The following is a 19585-nucleotide window of genomic DNA, read 5'->3' as shown; positions in this document are numbered from 1 at the left end:
CCTAAGGCCTTTGTTGCAAGATAAACCGTTTCAGTCTCAAGTTGGGTCATGGAATACAAAGCTAATGTTTCAATGTGTTAGTTGCAGAAATATGTTGCTGTAAGGAACAGCAAAATGTGGTGGCCATCTGGGTGAGCAGAAAGCTGAAGTCATGGCCACCACTAGTAGCAATAGTAAAGTGCAAAGCGCACTTGCACGATACAGATCCAATAGCTTATGGCAACAAAGAAGCAGTTATAGCAGCAAAAGAAGCAGCATATTAAGAAAAATCTGAAAAGGAAACAATACCTGAACTGGCATTACAGCATGCAGAGATTACTATACATTACAATGCCCTGCCCATAGCACAAATCATTGAATTACAAGCACAAGCTTCTCATCAGGAAAACGCCTTATGGGAATTAAGGCAGTGTTCCTAATCCCCAACAGATTTAATATGGAGAGGCAATATTACAGGAAAGGCAGTAATGCCCCAGGAATTACTTACAGTAGCATTAGAGCAGTTACATTATCCAGCACACACGTCCAACACCCAAATAACAACAGAGCTCCAGGAAGAATGGTTTGTTCCCGATCTCCAAGAAATTGTTGATGATTTTGTATGCAGCTTCACAACATGCAACCTGTACAGTAGAGGTTACACACTCAAAACAATAAAGGCAACTTTGCCCACCCATCAGGGCCATTCAGGCCTTTGCACGTGGATTACATCAACATGGTTAACAGGTACAGTAATTTCTGTTGTCTTATTGTTGTTGGGTGCCCATTTTCTTGATGGTTTGAGGCAGGTACTTGTGTCCATCCAGATGCCAAACCCACTGCTAAATTTCATGCCTATAAAGTACTTCTCTGATGGGGAATTTGTGACACCATAAGATCTGACAACAGCCTAATTTCTTTAAGGACATGTTCAAAGAAATAATTTCCTTATTGGGCACCAAGCACACATTTTGTTCAGTTTACCATCCACAAGCCAAAAGTCCTGTGATGAAATTAATCAAATTGTGCAGCATGTTGTAAAAAAGCTAGCTGTATTGCCTGCCCCTGGCGTTGTTTGCTTTACTCAATCAGCCCAGGTCGGATCATCACCTCACACCACATGAGATTGTCACTGGCAGGAGGCTGCACACGCCACTCACACCCGCATGCACAACCTCTGATGCACACAATTCAGCAGTCATATTAGCTGATGAAATTGGGGAGTATGTTAGGGCTTTAAAAAATGCTGTAAAGTTTATATCTCGACGGCTGGGCCCTCACAAGAGCAGCATGCGCCCACCACAAAGGATGACCCATCAGTACCGCAACAAGAAATGCCACAACAACAGCAACTCTACCCGGGTGATCAAGTATGTATTCAAAATTTCACCAGGAAGTGGAACAAACCAAGATTCGATGGCCTGTACAGTTTAATCTATGCCACACCCACAGCAGTGAAGGTGGATGGTCATCGATCGCTCATGGATTCATCTCCACAATGTCACGAAAGCAAGAAGCTCTGCCCCCCCTATGCAACAGCAGGAAGAAGAAAAGGGGGAGAAGAACAGAGGGAAGCAGGGTTACATCTCGCTTGACTTTTTTTAACTCAATTAATCCTTTTGGAAAATTAGACCTTGCTGTTCTCTCACAGCAGCAACATAACTCCAATGGTTTAACAAGAATGTCATGTATTGTACTTCTTTTGCTCTCTCTTACTCTCTCTTTCTTTATGGTGGAACTAATGTGGTTCCTGTCTAAGGAAGGAACAAAGAATAACACAAATGTTGTTATTATACTAGCATATGTGAATATGTCAATTACAAGAGTGAAGAGGGATATTACTAACCCAAATCTCATTCCTGATGAACATGAGGGTGGGAATCACCATGCATATGTAAACCTGTGGTACAGGCATATGAAAATGGTGGGAAGAGAGAAATCGAGCAGACCCTTCTTTGTCTGTTCTCTAATCCCCTTTGCCACAGCTACACCCAGATCATTTATACCACAAGAAATTCCCCCAGAAGTAGGAACTCTTTAGTGCCCCTGGCCTTATTCAGGGTGCAGGGTTTGATTCAAGGTCATGAAGTACAAGTGCAATGCGTATAAGCAGATGGGGCCAGCTTTGAAGATAATTACATAAAGATAAAGAAATTCACAGAGACAGATAAAACAAACATAATATTTAGCTACCAGCAAAATGAACAGGGGAAAGAGGAAGTCATTTTTGTGGTATCACCTCTAAAGCAGTGCTCTGATGGGACCGGGCAAGGACGGAATTACTGTCACAGTCCTCAACTACAAGTGAAAGGTGCTGTGTTTTACAATAATGAGTGGGTTGATGGGCTATTTGGATGCAAGGAAGGAGGGATGCTAGGACTAAAAAAGGAAAATTACACATTAATAAAAACTGTTCTACTGTCTGCAGGTGGACTTGAACATAAGGTCCCCACAAAGATCATGAGACTTACATGATTCTCCTTGTGTTTCAGGAGTAGTGGCTAGATATACCTGGGGGCCAACCAGTTCTCTGAGACTACCATAAACATTCCTGACATTGAAGGGGCACTGCGGCCCTTATGGATCTTTTCTGGAACTGTGAGGAAAAGGCATATCCAGCTGCACCATCTTGGAGTAGAACCAGCGGCCTGGCTATCCTGCATTTCCCGATGTTGGTAGTTCCTGAGGTGAACCTTACAACAATAAAGAAATAACCTTACATCTAAATCAGTTTTTCCAACACATCAACAGACCCAACTCTCTTTGGCCTGCAACGTTATTGATGAAATAACAGTCGTTCCCAGGATCAAGTGACCGATAAAGTTCTATGCCTGAAAAGTATCACTTGTTTAGCAAAGAAGAGACCTTTTTTGTATCTCTTTTTACTCCTGGTGTGCAAGCCACAGCCAACAGCAAGTGGCTCCAGATAGTTAGGTGGCAACTCATTCAGCTCGCGAACCAAACAGCACATGGACTTAATGCCATCAAAGAAGAGCTCCGAGCAATCAGGTTGACCACTCTACAAAACAGGTATATTCTGGACATAATGACTGCCGTGGGGGGAATAGGGGGTTCTGTGCACAATTAGGAAGTTCATGTTGCATCTACACACCCCACAACAGCTCTGATAATGGAACATTGACACAAGCCCTTCAGGGCTTGCATACAAATTGCATATTACAATGGGAAAAAAGGGTAGAGTGAAAGAGGAAGATTGGATTACAACAATATTTGCTTGAGTCCCCACATGGATGAAAAGTTTTTCAAAGTGTTGATTTCTGTTATTGTTATGTTACTTTTATTTTTCTGCATTGTTCAGCTGATAACACGATGTTAGAAAAAGACAATGTTCAAAACACTGCCTATGTCTCACCCACACTCAAAGATAACAAAAATACTCTCTGGATGGAAAAAGTTTAAACCAAGACTGAAATGTAGATTGACGAAGATTCACCAACTATGGTTAGAAGAGAGCATCCATTTACCAGAAATGTCATTTGATTGCCCCACTGTAGACATATTAGGCAATGGAGAGTTTTATTATCTACCTTGCAGCCCAGAAGAGTATCATAGAAAGGTGGCGGCATTGTGAGAGGCAGTTCCCTTTGATGCTGCATCTGTGTGAAATCATGACTAATTGGGAAGCAGGAAGGAAGGAGGTCTGCTGCCGAGGCTGGGTTTAAAATTCCCTCTAACCAAAGCATAGCAGCAGTGTGAGAGGCAGTTCCCTGCAGTTCCCCTGGGCACGAGCTAGGTTCAGATTGTTAGTTATGACTTTTAAATGCAGACAGGGTCTCATGCCTTCCTACTTGCAAGACCTCATTATAGAGAAGGTCAATGGCAGGACCCTAAGGTCTAGCAATCAGAATTTCTTGTTTCTTCCTAAAAGTAGAACAAAGAAGGTAGAAAAAGAAGCCTTTTTCATTGCGGCACCCAAGTCCTGGAACCTGCTACCTTCTGCTCTTCGAAGTCAGAACTCCTTAGTGGTATTTAAGAAAGATCTTAAGACCTGGCTGTTCTCTTGATTAGAGCTATAGAGCTTTAGCAATTTTGTAGGGCTAGCCTAGTTCTGTAGCTCTTTTTTTTCTTTTTTCTCCATGTTTTCTGTTTTTGTCTTTGTCTGCACCCTAATGCCCATGGGTCAAAGGCTGCACATTACAAATATTTTATTTATAAAGGGCTCATAAGAGCCAGAGGCCTGTGCAAAACAAGCTAAACATCCATTGCTTCTGCTCTGATGGCATCTGCTCCAGCAACCAATGTGGAATTACGGGGAACAGTGTGTCTATTTAACCTCCCTTTTGAAGTATTATCGTTGCTACTCACTCGTTCTACTCATGCAATAGAAGATGCTAGCATGCTCGTGCATACAAACATCTTACGAGTGCTGGGCTGTGATAGGAAACAGCTGAATTCAGCGTCGTGCTGCAGAGTGAATTTGACATTCTTGCTGAGGGGAAAGACTGTTCTTCACTTGCCTGCACCTGACTGCACCGTTAGGATTTCTATATTACACCCAGCAAGGCGCAGAGTCCCAAGCCGAGTCCAGTCACTCACCAGTCAGCCGACTGCTCTGAGTGCCTGTGCTCGGGCCGGGATGTGTCAGACGGATTGTATAATGACATGGAAACCAGCAAAGCGAGATGCGGTCGACCTGCGAGACATGACATAGCGGCCCCACAATCTATAAAGCCCCTGCTCCCTTCATACTCCTGGCATAACCATAGAACCAGAAGAAGCCCTGGCCCCTGAATAATTGGCGGGTAAGACTTGTTAGTCCCACCCCTCAATGATTGGCCCCCTGTCTTATTCTGAACTTTCAGCTCCTTCTCCTGCTCTATGAACTCCTCTCCATCTGCAGACACTGTGGAGAGGAGAATCAGGCAGTGTTACTGTCCTACCCGAAATAGTCCCAGAACTCTGTGTGACCCCTCTTGTGGTGAACTCAGCCCAGCTGGAACCAAGGGCTGGTCAACGCCGGCTTAGTGGGGGAGCCATGGATGCTTGCGTGGATCTTTGCGTATGTGGTGATATTGCATCAGAAATGGAGGCGGTTGGGTTGTGTGCTGACGGCATCTACGCCGGTAACATAACTTTGAGCCTGGCGTCGAGAACGGATCCAGGCGGCCGTATGGCAGAAATAGATTAACCCTGTGAGTTCCATTCTATGATGCGGTCTCACAATGGCCTCCTTGAAGAGCATGATAAATCCAGCATCCAGGCAAAAAGGGGCACAGCCTCTACCACCGTAATTCCAACTTTGGGGGCAACAAGGCGGACGGCTCTGGCTGATGGGTTGGCCAGTTTACTCCTGGTGGAGAAAGAGCAGCAGGGCCAGGAGGGCTCCATGTATAGGAGTGCATATGATGCTAAATCTTCACCGTTAACAACGTTGGTCTATATCCCGACCCCATGCGCTCCAACTGCAAACAAGTTAAAGTCAAACACTCAGAAAAACCATTTAGGGAAACCAGCGGGGTCGTAGGTGCTCCTGGCTTCAGTGAAATTGAGATGGAAGGGTGGTAAAGGCTCCAAATCCAGTGTGGCTGGTTCTTTAGCATCTTCTACATCTTTGTGTGCCTTGGAAAAATCTACTTCAAGGCCGGCTGTGGTCAATAACACATTGTGTGGGCAAAGCCGTCCAGGTCTCAGGGAGGGGGAACTCTTGGAGGGTACAGTGGCAGGGGGGTTTCAAGACCTAATGACTAATCTCCCACCGGCTGTGACCTGCATCCAAAAGGTTAGGGAACAGTGGGTGGTCGTGTGGACGTGGCCCATAATAAGAACAGCCACAGGTAAGATACTGTAGATCAGACACAGCACAGTGCCAGTATGTAGTCTTGAAATGGTTTTCCATGGGCACTGACTGCCGTGTTTTCCATTTCTTTTTTCTTCCCCTGTATCTTGGACTGACACAAAAAGATACATCTAAGCTTGGGGAGCCAGCATCCAGTTAGAAGAAATTGTAGAAAGTGAGTGTTATACGTATATGCACCACTTTTATGTATTCAAATTGACATTGAATCGTGGTAAATGATTTAATCATTTAACAATAATATAAGTACAGACAGAACTTATAACATAGCACAATCTGTTTTTGTTATAGACATTCTGAATACTGAAGTGTAATCGGACTGGCACATATTCAGATGCCATTCCTGTCCTGAAGAAGGCAGGAGCAGTATTTAGCCTTAGTGTTTGGCTAACGAGAACCGGCTGAAACATATGTCGACAAAAGAGTCAAAAGGAATAGGCACACTTATGTCATTAGTGTTAGGTGGTAGTTTACTGTGTAGTGGTTTTGTATAGTGTGTGATCTAGGCCAATTGACTGGATAGGGTGTTATCTGGAAGGTGTGTGGTGATCAAGAGATGTATGTGTATGACTTGCTAGATACGCATGTATTCAAGAAAATGAATTGTTAGGTGTTGTTGTACCACCTTATTATAAATACCTCATTAGTGTGGCACCTGCAGGCCCAACACCAGTGTATTATAGGGTGTTCCTATTGTATTGTAGGACAGACGTTACCCACACAAGGAGTGTGAAACGTGCATTGTGCAATACAAGGCAGCAAAAGGGGACAGGAAGGGCCGAGCCAGTGATGGAGGATGAGTTATAAGAAGGCAGTGTGAAGGGTGGGGGTAAACAAGGGGCTGGAAAGGAGACTGGGGAGTGGAGGGGATCAGAGGGAACAGGGAGGGAAACAGAAGTCAAGAGAACCAGGCGTTCTGGTGGTGCCCCTCAGAAAACGAAAGTGGGGAGACCGGATTGGTGGGAGAAAGGACCGGGGTTCCAGAGGTGTCACCCGAAGATTCAGCAGCGGGAAGCGGAGAAGAAAAGGGGACCGAGAGTGGGGCAAGTTCTTTTTTTAGCAACTCCTGTTGCATGAAGGTCTAAGTGCAAAGGAGATAATTTCGGAGAAAGAAAACATAGAACCCATTGTAGATTCCCAACACCCATGTGCAGGGGGCACACTTCACTATAATGTGCCTTAAATGTCCCGTCCTAGTGTAATGTTCAAAAATAGAAAATGTACTTCTATCTCTATGTCAGGAATACAAATGCATGGCGACTACAACTGTCCATACTGCGGCTGCCCCAATTTACAAACAAGTATGCAGAGCACAGGCAGAATATTCCTTCTATGCATGGCACAGGCAGCATATTCCTTCTATGCATAGCGCAGGCAGCATATTCCTTCTATGCATGGCACAGGCAGCATATTCCTTCTATGCATAGCACAGGCAGCATATTCCTTCTATGCATGGCACAGGCAGCATATTCCTTCTATGCATAGCACAGGCAGCATATTCCTTCTATGCATGGCACAGGCAGAATATTCCTTCTATGTATGGCACAGGCAGCATATTCCTTCTATGCATGGCACAGGCAGCATATTCCTTCTATGCATAGCACAGGCAGCATATTCCTTCTATGCATGGCACAGTCAGAATATTCCTTCTATGCATGACACAGGCAGCATATTCCTTCTATGCATGGCACATCGCCCGCATCCGTGCCAACCAGCTCCATGCGGATGTTTGGCTTTTTTCACACATTTAAAAGCACGTTTTGCTTGTGCATCATTGTGGAGTTGTAATATGTTTGATATGGACAACCCTCACCCTCATGGTTTGTGCAATTGTGTACAGGGGCGGTTGGAGAATGGCATCTAAACCCGCATATGCCGATGTCCTTTATGTATAAAACACCTACTTGCGTAAAACAATTGCGACTAAGAACCTTGAAATCTATGGTCCGATTCACAAAACATATGCCCTATTTACAAAGAATTTGCGAATGGGGGCATCCCTGATGCCCCACGCAAATGCACTTTTTCCTCTCTCTGTCCGTGATTGTACAAATCATGTGGTTACTTGGAATGTTTTCCAACAATTCACACTGCTGCAAAATGCAGGGAAAGCTACCGCATTCCTGCGCCTCCATGGAGCAGTCGCAGGGGAGTGCTCAATGCATGGAAAGGTCATTGCGGATATCACAGATTAACAGCAGATCGATAACATCATTTACTGTTATTTACATGTATGAGCAGTGGAGGAGGGTGGGAATTTGATGGGAGCGGTGTTGGCAAGGTTGAACTCCCTTGTATAATAAGTGTTTTTAGGAGCAATACTGGGACTATGTTCTCGATAGCATTCATTCAATTGAACGTTATTCGGCGCAAAAGCCATATAAGGTCATACAGTTAAAAAAAACATCAACAGTATAATGTTAAAACGCAACTAGATAAAAATTATTCCGTAGAGAGCAAGCAAGATTGACAAACCTCAGTGCGAGATGCATAATAAGAGGGCAATACATGTAACCACTCTTAAGAGTCTAGTAGGGAGAATATCACCGCATTTCTTGATATCAGGGAATTCTAGTGGGGAGGCGCAAGTAGGGTGAAGTAGTGAAAGCCAGAGGCGGCGCAGGGGGTCAGGGAGCTGACAAACTTATCTGTGCTTTAGATTGGAGGGGGTGGGATGGGGAGGAAAGGAAGACACATGCAGCCAGGTTGTGTCGCTGGCATCATGTGAGTAGATTTCAATGCAAGGGAGGAGGAACGTCAAGAGGTGCTTGGACAGGAATAGAAATAGAGGTTTTGGTAAGGTGATAGGTGCGGTGGGAATGGATCTGGTGTATGTTCAGTAGGTTTATTTTGCAGTCGGGGCAGTAAAGGTAATGAATTACTAAAGTTTTAGATCACTGGCAAAGAGGAACCCACAGTTAGAAGCCCTGGCGAACGGGTGAGCCGGTAAGGAGGAGAGGCGGTAGATGACTTTGGTCTTAGAAAAGTTGAGTTTTAGGCACTGACGGCCCATACAGTGACAGGTGACAGACAGACAATATGATACATGGAAAGATAGGTCAGGGCTACAAGAGGGGAAGAAGAAGAAGATTTGGGCGTCAGTGGCCAAAAGAGGGTAGTAGACGCCAAAGATAGAGGCTAGTTTACAGAGAGAGAATGTGTGAAGAGAAGTGGGCCAGATCAGACCCCTGGAAGACACCCACTAGGGGAGTTGGAGTTGGGGTTGGGATGCCACTGTGAGATGGCTAAGACTGATCTGACAGATAAGAGGTCATTCACTTAAGAGCAGTCGTGGAAGCTAACACTAAAGAGGGTAAGCAGTAGAGAGCGAGGGATCGGCTGTCAAAGCTTCAGAGGGACCAAGAGCATGAGAATCAACAAGGACTTGGAATGTTGAGCTGTGAAGAAGACAGGCCTGGGAGTGAGTGCTGTTGCCATCAAGTGCCTACTGCGGAACTCGGATTGGGGCTGTGTGTGGCAGAGTCCGTCTGTCTCCAGTTAAAGGATAGTTCCGGGACTTTTTTTTTATTGTCCCTACGGTTCGGCCATGTGTTTTTAAGCATAAATCGGTAGATCGTAGAAAACTTTCCTATGGACCTTACCCGACTTTTCGTCAATTAACGCACTCGAAATCAGCCGCCATTTTGTGATAATCCTATCATTTCCCCCCATCGACCTGGCTCACCTGCGTTTGCGGCACTAAATCAAATCCCCCGCCCCTGAGCCTGACATCAGCAGACGCGTACCGCCCATTTCCCAACGCCAAAGCACGTTTCGTGTCAACAATCGCTGCGCCTCAGCTAATGAAGTGTCGCCATGGAAATGGCAGGACGCCTCTTTCCTCAATAAGTATAAACAGACCGTTTCACAACACACAGCAGCAGATTTTCGATTCCATTCCTCTCTCTGTGTTACTTTGAGTATTCTGTGACTCGTTTCTGTGCTCTGGTCAGCTACCTTCGCCGCTTCTAGGCCTTGTGAACACCTGTACCATCTCTGTAAATTATTTTACTTTCTTTACCACACAATGGCTACAATAATGCCGTATATGTACGAGCCCGAGTACACCGAGGAGGAACTACTGGAAAGGCAAGCACGCGAAAACGATGGGGATTCGGACGGCAGTTGGGAGGACCAGTCAACGGATGAAGAGCCTGGACCATGTCGCATGGACGGCGTCTCCACCTGGTGCACGTGCAATCGGTGCGAGCTAATGCCAACTGAGGAGGAGAACTGCTGCTGCCGTGAAAATTCCGGGTGCTTGGCCTACATTTCGGAAGGCGAGCCAAGTCCGCAATGCATCACCGACCTGCCAGAGTTCAGGGAAGCCTGCCTCTCACGGACCGTGTTGAGGATGATGATGGTGCTTATGCACGAACTTCGCGGCACTGTTCGTCCGCGTAATCCCAGTAACGAGTAAGTATACTCTGGTTGTGATGTCAGTGATGCCACTACTATTTCATGGTCGTCTCCCACATATAAAATTACATCTACATATCATTCGAACGCATGTAAATTGGTTCCATTGCATCTTTCTTTTTCACAGGTGGTACAGGCTGGTGGCCTATCGTTGCTTCACTTGGTGGATTCACGGGAGGCTCGGACACCGCGTTCGGAGAGTAATACCTGCCTGTGCGGTACTTGCCATTAGACAACATTTCCCCAGCGACAGTGGACAATACCGCAGATTTTCCCTGGATGTGCTGCAACCGGAACTTTACAATGTGTAATGTTTATTATTTATGTTCAATTGAAATTAAGATCTAAAATAAAACCCAACATATATTTTAACAATGGTTGTTTTGATTTTTTAAATGAATCTAGTGTGTCTCCATTGAATAGTCTTCCTGTGCCTTGTCTTGTCACACCACATGTCTCCGGCCAGCATCCTCCCTCACGCTGGCCGCCCACCTTCAATCCACATAACCGTTGAACCCATATGCAGCAGACATACATATGTTATTTTGCGGGTTGGCATCAAGCCTCCCGGCCTTGCCTCCTCCCCCAAAAATACTTACCACACCACTTTGTTCAAGCGTTGGCAATAAAAGGCCGTTGGATTTTATTGATACAAAACATGGTTATAGGTAAATAATCAATATGGTTGATCATAATAAATCATCCTTTTGGGCAAACGAGTCTTGTCTGCACGACCACCGCCCCAATCCACCCCCCACCCCATCAAAGGCAGTTCGCACCGGGGTACTTGCGCTGGCAAGTGGAGCTGTCAGGGAGCGATAAAGGCCAAGAGGTGCCAAAGACCATGTACACTTCAAAGTGGTCTATAGAGCATGGGTTGTTGTTCCCATGTCTACCTCCAGACCCCGTGTCTCCTGCCAAGCATCCCCCCTCACGCTGGACGCCCCCCTGCAATCCACATAAGTGTGTCTCCATTCACGAGTCTTCCTGTGTCTTGTCTGCACGACCACCGCCCCAATCCACCCCCCGCCCCATCAAAGGCAGTTCGCACCGGGGTACTTGCGCTGGCAAGTGGAGCTGTCAGGGAGCGATAAAGGCCAAGAGGTGCCAAAGACCATGTACACTTCAAAGTGGTCTATAGAGCATGGGTTGTTGTTCCCATGTCTACCTCCAGACCCCGTGTCTCCTGCCAAGCATCCCCCCTCACGCTGGACGCCCCCCTGCAAACCGCATAATGCCACGACATATACACGTCATTCATTCACAAACACACCCCTGTTTCGAATTCTTTATAACCCACTTCATATTTCGAATGAGAACTTCTTTGCGCTTTGCTAGTCAACCCTTGAAGGTGCTGGTTATCTGCTCTTCGTCTCTGTGAACTTCCGTGACCACTTCGAGCAAACTCGTCAGTTTGCAACCTGTGAACTACTCCCTATTCTACGACAAGAAACTACTCTGATCCCTGCATCTAACTGTTTGTTCGTCAAGGTAAGGCCATGTACCATAATCATTTTGCGTCCAATTTTTTAATTTATATCTAGTTGCTAGTAGTCATCAAATTGCATCCATGTTTTCTTTTCGTTCAAGACAGTACATGCAAGGAACTAGTCACATGTTCTGAGTTTAGTCAAATTATTTTTCTATTTTTTTAAAGTTATTCAAATACTTATCCGCATGTGAATAACGTGTATAGTTCCAAGAACCAAAACGAACCTTGCATTGAACCTTTTATGTGTCATTTAATTTTTTAACACATTGGTATTCATTGAGAATTGTTGATCTTTACTTTTCAGAACTTTCCACAATGCCTGCCTGTTCCATTGGCGGTTGCCCTTCGAAGACCCATAATAAATCTGAAGGTACTATAATGCATGTTTTCCCTAAGACAATAGATCAGATAAGAGAATGGGTCCGATATTGCGGATATCCACCGTCTGAGCTTGAAAGTAGAGTCCTAGAAGTCTTTGCGGACAAGAGGGGTGATCGATACCGCATCTGCAGCAGGCACTTTAGCTCAGACATGTACTCCACATCATTGCTAATAAAGAATAAAACACTGCGAGCGAGGCGAAAATTGCTCTCAACCGCTATTCCCACTCTATTCGTCCACATCCCTCCACTGGTGAGTCAAGTTTACGGATTTAGCTCTCGGCCTTGCGGTAGTGTGTAGCATTAGCTAACAATAATTTCCCCATTTATGTATCCACTCAATATGAAGGCGGAAGATTCTCCATCCGTGTCGTTATTGCAGTCATCAGCCACTTCAAGCGCCTATCGGGTAATCTTACTTAGCTATTCTGCCACTGACTTGTTTTAGGCATGTAAATCAATAGTTTTAATTTATCGTGTAATTATTTTACCTAATGGTACACCCTAGTACTCGTCCTCTAGTCTTTGTTTTCAGTTATAATTATTGTTATCCAAAATAATGCAAGTACTGTCTTTCAGGGAGATGCTGAGGAGTCCAACGCATTGACGACAACCGTTGATGTCACTCAGATGCTCGAGGTACGTTTCCGGACAGTTCCATCGATGGAGATCATCAGATCTTGCATTCTTGTAGCGTGATTGTTACACACAATGTTTCTTTCGTTTTTAGCCATTGATATGTCCTTCTGTCGTCGCCCTCCTATGTGTCTTCTTTTTTCAATATTGTGTTCATTACTAATGAAAGTCCTTTGGTTCAGGGAGTCGATGGAGCATTAGTCCAAGAAGAAGGGGGAGCATGCAGTTACGGGTCGGCGCAACAGCTTGCAGAAGTGTGCACCGCAGTTACAGCGTCCCTTGATGTTCTTATGCATTTCGAGGTATGGATACTGACAGTTCGATCAAGCGAGATCATATGACGTGATTACATCTGCTATACTTACTTCTTTATTAACGCAAGTACTATGTTTCAGGGAGATGACGGAGCTTCTTCTACAAGAACATCACCCCTAGTAGTGGATTCAGATCTCTGGGTGGTGAAACTTCCTACGATCGAGCAAATCGAATCATATTTAGATATCCATTATTTATTTTAGACAACTGATCATTTGTGCAGGTCTATTTAGATGAGCCGTTGACGCCTGCACAAAGTTTATGTTCTTTTTAACAAAATAGAAAAACATACTAATGCAATTACTGTGTTTCAGGGAGTTGCTGAAGCGTCATCTTCAATAATATCATCAATGGAAGCCTATGCGGAGCCCGAGGTATGGATCTTGACAGTTCCATCTAACTAGATCAACAATGCGTGAATAATTGTCGTTTGAATGTTCTACTCAATGCGTTCATTCGTGTTTTGCTATTGAGATGTACGTGGGTATTGGTCCCCAAGTACATTTTGTGTTTTCAATATTATTATACATACTAATGAAAGTTCTATGTTTCAGGGAGTCGATGGAGCGTCAGTGCGTGATGGATGTGCTTATCATGAAAATATAGTCGTTGCAGCGCAAGAGGAAGTGGAGACATGCACACACGAGTCGGAGCAACAGCGTCCAGATGTTGAAGTTCGAGGCAAGAAAGTTTCAAAGAAAAGAAAGCAAAAGAAGGTTAGTGTCCTGGTCACTATATTATGTTGTTTTTCACTGTTAATAGTTCAATACTGTAAGTTGTGTTTAAACTGAACATCCCTTTTCCAATCTGTCCTCTAGTTGCGAGTGGGTGTACGAACTACATCTACACAGACAGTGAAGCGAATGAGAGATGTTGCTTGTCAAACCTTTTGGCAGGGACTTGAGACTGGAGATGCATCGTGCCAATGGGAAGAATATGAAGTGATTGACAACGGAGCTATACCACCACCAGCCATTGATAGTGAATGTCCTCCTGGTAGTTCGGATGCAGTCGGAGATCAATTCACAGAATCCACACCCGCAAAAACTAAGACCGCGAGAAAGTTGAAGAAATTGTTTTATCCTCCCATCGCCGGAGAAGGAACAGATGTTGCAATGGAAGAGAATGTAATGGATGACAATGAAACACCATCAATATCACTGAACATAGCGGAAGACGATATCAGAGATTGTACCTTTAATGTGAGTGACATGTCCTCAACGTTACAGGCCGAACCAGCTGGGATGCAGAGTGACAGTATAAGGAAAGAGGCCAAATTCATTGTATTCGATAGTTGTTTGATTGATATTATTATTATGCTGAAATGTGGGCATTCGGTTGGTGGGGAAGTATGTGGGGAGCCATTGATTAATGTGACTCGTGCAATTCGAGGCACTAACCTTAAAATACATGCCACCTGTACACAATATCATCCGTTCTCATGGTCTGCACAACCCATGCTGGGGCAACTGCCAGCAGGCAATCTACTTTGTGCAGCGGCCGCACTTTTTAGTGGTTCAAGTTTTAAAAAGTTAGAGTATTTCTTTCAGTTTGTGGGAATCCATTTCATTGCGAAAACTCAGTTCTACAAATACCAAACCGATTATCTGTTTCCAGCCATTAGCGAAGCTTGGAGAATGGAAAAAATGTCTATTGAAAGTACATTTGCGGGCAAACGGTTCAGGCTAGCCGGTGATGGACAGTGCGACAGCCCAGGATTTTCAGCCAAGTACTGCACCTACCACTTTCAGGACATGGAAAGTAAGAAAATTGTGAGTTCGGTGGTCGTGCAGGTGTCACAAAGTACATCCTCAGTGGCCATGGAGAAAGTTGGCTTTGTAGCATCATTGCAAGAACTACAATCGCGGGGAATGGTGATCGACCTGATAGCCACGGACAGACACGTTTCAATTGCCAAGACAATGAGAGAAGAGTACACAAATATAAATCACCAATTTGACGTATGGCATCTTGCAAAAACAATCAATAAAAAAATGTCGGCTGCAGGTAAAAAAAAAGATATGCAAGGTATTTCACAGTGGTCCAAGTCAATCAGCAACCATCTTTGGTGGAGCTCAAAAACATGTGAAGGGTCGTTGGAAATTCTACTGGAAAAATGGCGGTCAGTAATGCTACACTGTAGCAACGTTCACCGCTGGACCACGAACCAACATTTCCACAATTGTGAACATGGCCATTTGTCCACAGAGGAGGCACGGAAGAAGAAGTGGTTGATTCCTTCATCACCCACTCACAAAGCCATTGAAAAGATTGTATTTGATAAAACTATAACAAGAGATTTGAGGGGACTCACGGAATTCTGCCACACAGGAGATTTGGAGGTGTTCCACAATATGTGCCTAAAGTACAGGCCAAAACGATTGCATTTTGGCATGGAGGGCATGATAAATCGGACTCTTCTAGCGGTCTTGGCACATAACCATAATGTTGGCCGTCAACAAAGTAGGACGACCGGAACTTTAGGGACGCTTCGCTACAATAAGGCCTTCACTAAAAGAAGTAAACAATGGGTGATCAAACCAGTGTTTGAGGATATGCAATATGAGTTTATTGAGAGACTTATTGTTGATGTCCTAGATAGGCACATACATGGAGTTGTGAACGAACCTGTGCAGGGGACAACTGCATTGCCACCCAACATTGCCTCTGTTCCATGTCCACCTAAAGCAGAGCTCATTGAGAAATACACATCACGGTTTAAATGATTGTAATTTGATTGTCTGTTCTCTCGAGTCTCCTCATGTCGCAGGCCCATTGAATATGTGTAGCTATGTATTGTGTAAATAAAAGTGATTGCTCAGTGTACATGCAATGTGTCTATCCAACCTTGTTCATTTGCGCATTAAATTAAACCAAACAGTAATATAAATCATTTTTCAAAACATATAGAATGTCTCCGTATTTATGGTTCTCTGGGGCTGCAAAGCACGCAGACAAAATGCAAAGATGGAGTGTAAATTTCAAGTCCTGTGAGATGGCCTTACACTGAATGTAGCTAACTAGGAATGTGTGCTCGTTCAAAGTGAAGGTCAGCTGCTTTGATTTTTTGCTCGGGTGCCGGAATGGCCCACGACTTAGTATAAGGTTCTATTGTTATTTGACCTTGACAGGCCGGGACCATCCCGAAAGACTTCTTTTTGGGGGTGTGGTGCAATAACGTAAGAAACGATAATGAATACAATTTCAGAAACGATAGCCATTTAATGTTCGTTCATTAGAAGAAATAACGTCGGCATAGAAGGAGTGGTATTTCGGGGCTGCCCTACGCACAGACACAATGGAAAATGCAAATATAATGTAAGTAACTCTTTAGATGAGTTTATACCGCAATTTAATTATTATACTTTAGCTTTAAAGACGGGTTAAGTTGTACTTGTTCGTTCTATGTGGCATATTGTTTTGTACCGCGCACTATCTTGAGGAGAACCATCTCCTTTTACGGAAGCACCTCAAAACCTTCCTCTTTTTTTTTTTTTAAATTTAATTTTTATTGTTTTTAACCGTGAATATGAACATACAGGTGGTTATACAGTGTGCATATCGAACTACTGCATTAAAGACTCCGTGTCCACCTTAACAACAGTTATCAACCTTAACCCTCCATATTCCAGGAGAAGGCAGAAAGAAGAACGAAAAAGAGAATAAAGAAGAGAAAAGAAAAAGCCCCCCTTCCCTCCCTCCTTCCCACCCCCCTCCCTATCCCCATGTTCCATGTCCGCTTCCTTCGGGGCTTTGGCATTCTGAGTCGTAGTGGGCTATGTGACGCGCATTTTGGCACTTCCAACGATCATTGTTCTCCTGTGTAGTCTATGACATGCAAGGGTTGTCAGCATGGGGGCTTTTCAGTTTGCAGTGATTGTTGGCACGGATCGAGGGCAGTTTTCCTGCTGCGTCGAGTCTTCCTTGGTCGGGCGCGAAATGTATTCGGTTATGAAGTCGGACCAGAGTTCTTCTTGCCGCGCAGCTCTGTCATGTAATATTGCTGTCACTTTCTCCATGGTGTAGATATTTGTCGCAATCTGTATCCAGTCCCTCTTATCAGGCAGACGAGGAGCTTTCCATTTTATCACAAGGGCAGCTCTCGCCGCAAGCAAGAGGGGGGATATCAAACCTTTCACTCTTGTCATTTCGTCGTCCTCTTCTTCGAGGCCAAACAGGATCAGGAGGGGTGACAGTTCTCTATTTATGCCATCCAGCTGTTTGATCCATCCCAGGACCTCTTGCCAGTAGATGCGGACCTTGGGGCAGTTCCACCACATGTGCCAGTAGTCGGCGATCATCCCACAATGTCGCCAGCATCTCGGGCTGGAGGTCTGGAACATTTTAGACAGTCTTTGCGGGTCATATTGCCATCTGTGTAGTAATTTTATGGCGTGCAATTTGTACTGGGCCGCAATCGATATTTTGGCTGGTGTTTCGCATATTTTGTTCCAGGCTTGCTGATCGAACTCTCTGGCAAAGTCTCGTTCCCATTTTGCTTTTAGACGATGGTTGGGTGCATTGTCTTTGGTGATTAGGGCTCTGTACATTTTCGCTATGAGGCCTTTGGAGGTAGTATTTGTGTCCAGGATCGTCTCAAAGGGTGTTAATTCTCTCTGCGTGGTTTCCTTCCATTCTTTTCTAGATATGACGCCTTTCAGCCGTAGGTACAGGAGGACTGGTATCGGGCGGATTTGGAGGGCCTCCTCGAGTTCCGTTATCGAAATGAATTTCCCCTTTCTCCACAGCTGTCCGACCCTCTCAAGGCCGGCATCGAACCAAGATTGGTACCTGGCATGTTCCGGGATTTCCTCTCTGATTCCCGGGGACCAAAGATGGCTCAGTGGCGAAGGCCATGTGGTAACCCCTGACATTGCTCTTCCCTTTCTCCATATGTTCCACAGCGTGCTTAGTATCGGATGGTTGCGGAGCTTCCTCGATAGTTTCGACCTGGGGACCCATAACCACTCTGCCAGCGTCACGTTGTATAGAACGTTGTTGTCAAGGTGGACCCATTGGAGGTCTTTTCTTTCTCGGAGGTGTGGGATTAAGATCCTGAGCTGTGTCGCTTGGTAGTAGCGTTCTATGTCTGGTAAGCCAACCCCGCCTAGCTCTTTTGGTAGTGTTAAGACTTCGTAGGAGATTCTGGGTTTTTTCCCGTTCCACAAGAAGTGTAGGATGGCCTTTTTGACTTGCTTGAAAAAGTGTTCCGGGATTGTGATAGGCAGGACCTGAAAGGGGTAGAGAAATCGTGGAAGGGACACCATTTTGATCGCGTTCAGGCGTCCCATCCAGGATATCGTGAGCGGTTTCCATTTCCTGAGATCATTCTTGAGAGCCTCGAGGAGGTGGGGAAAATTGGCTTCGTAGAGGTCATCTAGATGTCGCGTCAGGTTAATTCCCAAGTATCTCAATGTCGGGCCTCCGACGATCAGCCCGAGTTGTGCAAGGGTGTTCCGGTATTCCGATGATGGTTCGTGGAGTGGGAAAAGAGTAGATTTGGATTTGTTGATTTTAAATCCCGAGAGTGCACCGTACTCTTCTATCAGCTGGATCGCTCTCGGAACGGAGGACATTGGGTTCGACAGGTGAAGCAGAATGTCATCCGCATACAAGGCTAGCTTATATTCTTTACCGCTCACTTGGATTCCCTCCACTGCGGGGTCAGCTCGTAGCATTACGGCGAGAGGTTCCAAGGACAGTGCAAACAGTATCGCCGATAGGGGGCAACCCTGTCTTGTACCCCTGTTGAGGGGGAACCATCGGGAGAATTGAGCGTTTGCCGAGACCGATGCTCTTGGAGACTTATAGATTGCTTTGATTCCTCGTCGGAGTGTAGGGCCTATTCCTATCTTTTGTAGTGTGGCCTCAAGGAATTGCCAGTCGACTCTATCGAATGCCTTCTCAGCATCAATTGAGAGTAGCGTAGGATTGTTCTGTGAAGTTTGGGCCTCGTGAATTAAGTGTAGGGTTTTCCGGGTGGAGTCTGCTCCTTGCCTGCCCAAAATGAAGCCGACCTGGTCATTGTGGATTATTGCCGGCATATATGACTCCAGCCTTGCAGCCAGGATTCTCGTATAGATTTTGGCGTCAATGTTTAATAGAGATATAGGGCGGTAGGACGCGCACAACTTAGGGTCTTTACCCTCCTTGGGGATGACTGTTATCAGCGCCTCGGAGAAGGAGTCGGGTGCCTCTCCGGAGTATAGGATGTTGTTGAATAGGAGAACCATGAATGGGAGAAGGGCGTCTTTAAAAGTTTTATAAAACCCTGCCGTGTATCCGTCGTTTCCGGGGGCTTTCCCTGCTGGGAGTCTTTTGATAGCTTCCTCAATTTCCTCTCCTGTTATGGGGGCTTCTAATGTGAGTGCACTATCCGTTGGGAGGGTGGGCAAGTGCGCTCGCTCGAGGTATTCATTTATGGCTCCTGTATGCAAGGGGGGGCGCGCTGAGTATAATTTTTCGTAAAATTCGGCAAAAGCCTCAGGAACACTGGGCGAAGTTGCCTCGTCAGAAGTCCTTTCTGCTTGAATCGTGGGGACCCATCTC

Source organism: Ambystoma mexicanum, chromosome 1p (assembly GCF_040938575.1).
Source record: "Ambystoma mexicanum isolate Mex_15411 chromosome 1p, UKY_AmexF1_1, whole genome shotgun sequence".
Taxonomy (NCBI): domain Eukaryota; kingdom Metazoa; phylum Chordata; class Amphibia; order Caudata; family Ambystomatidae; genus Ambystoma; species Ambystoma mexicanum.
This window is presented reverse-complemented; position numbering follows the sequence as displayed.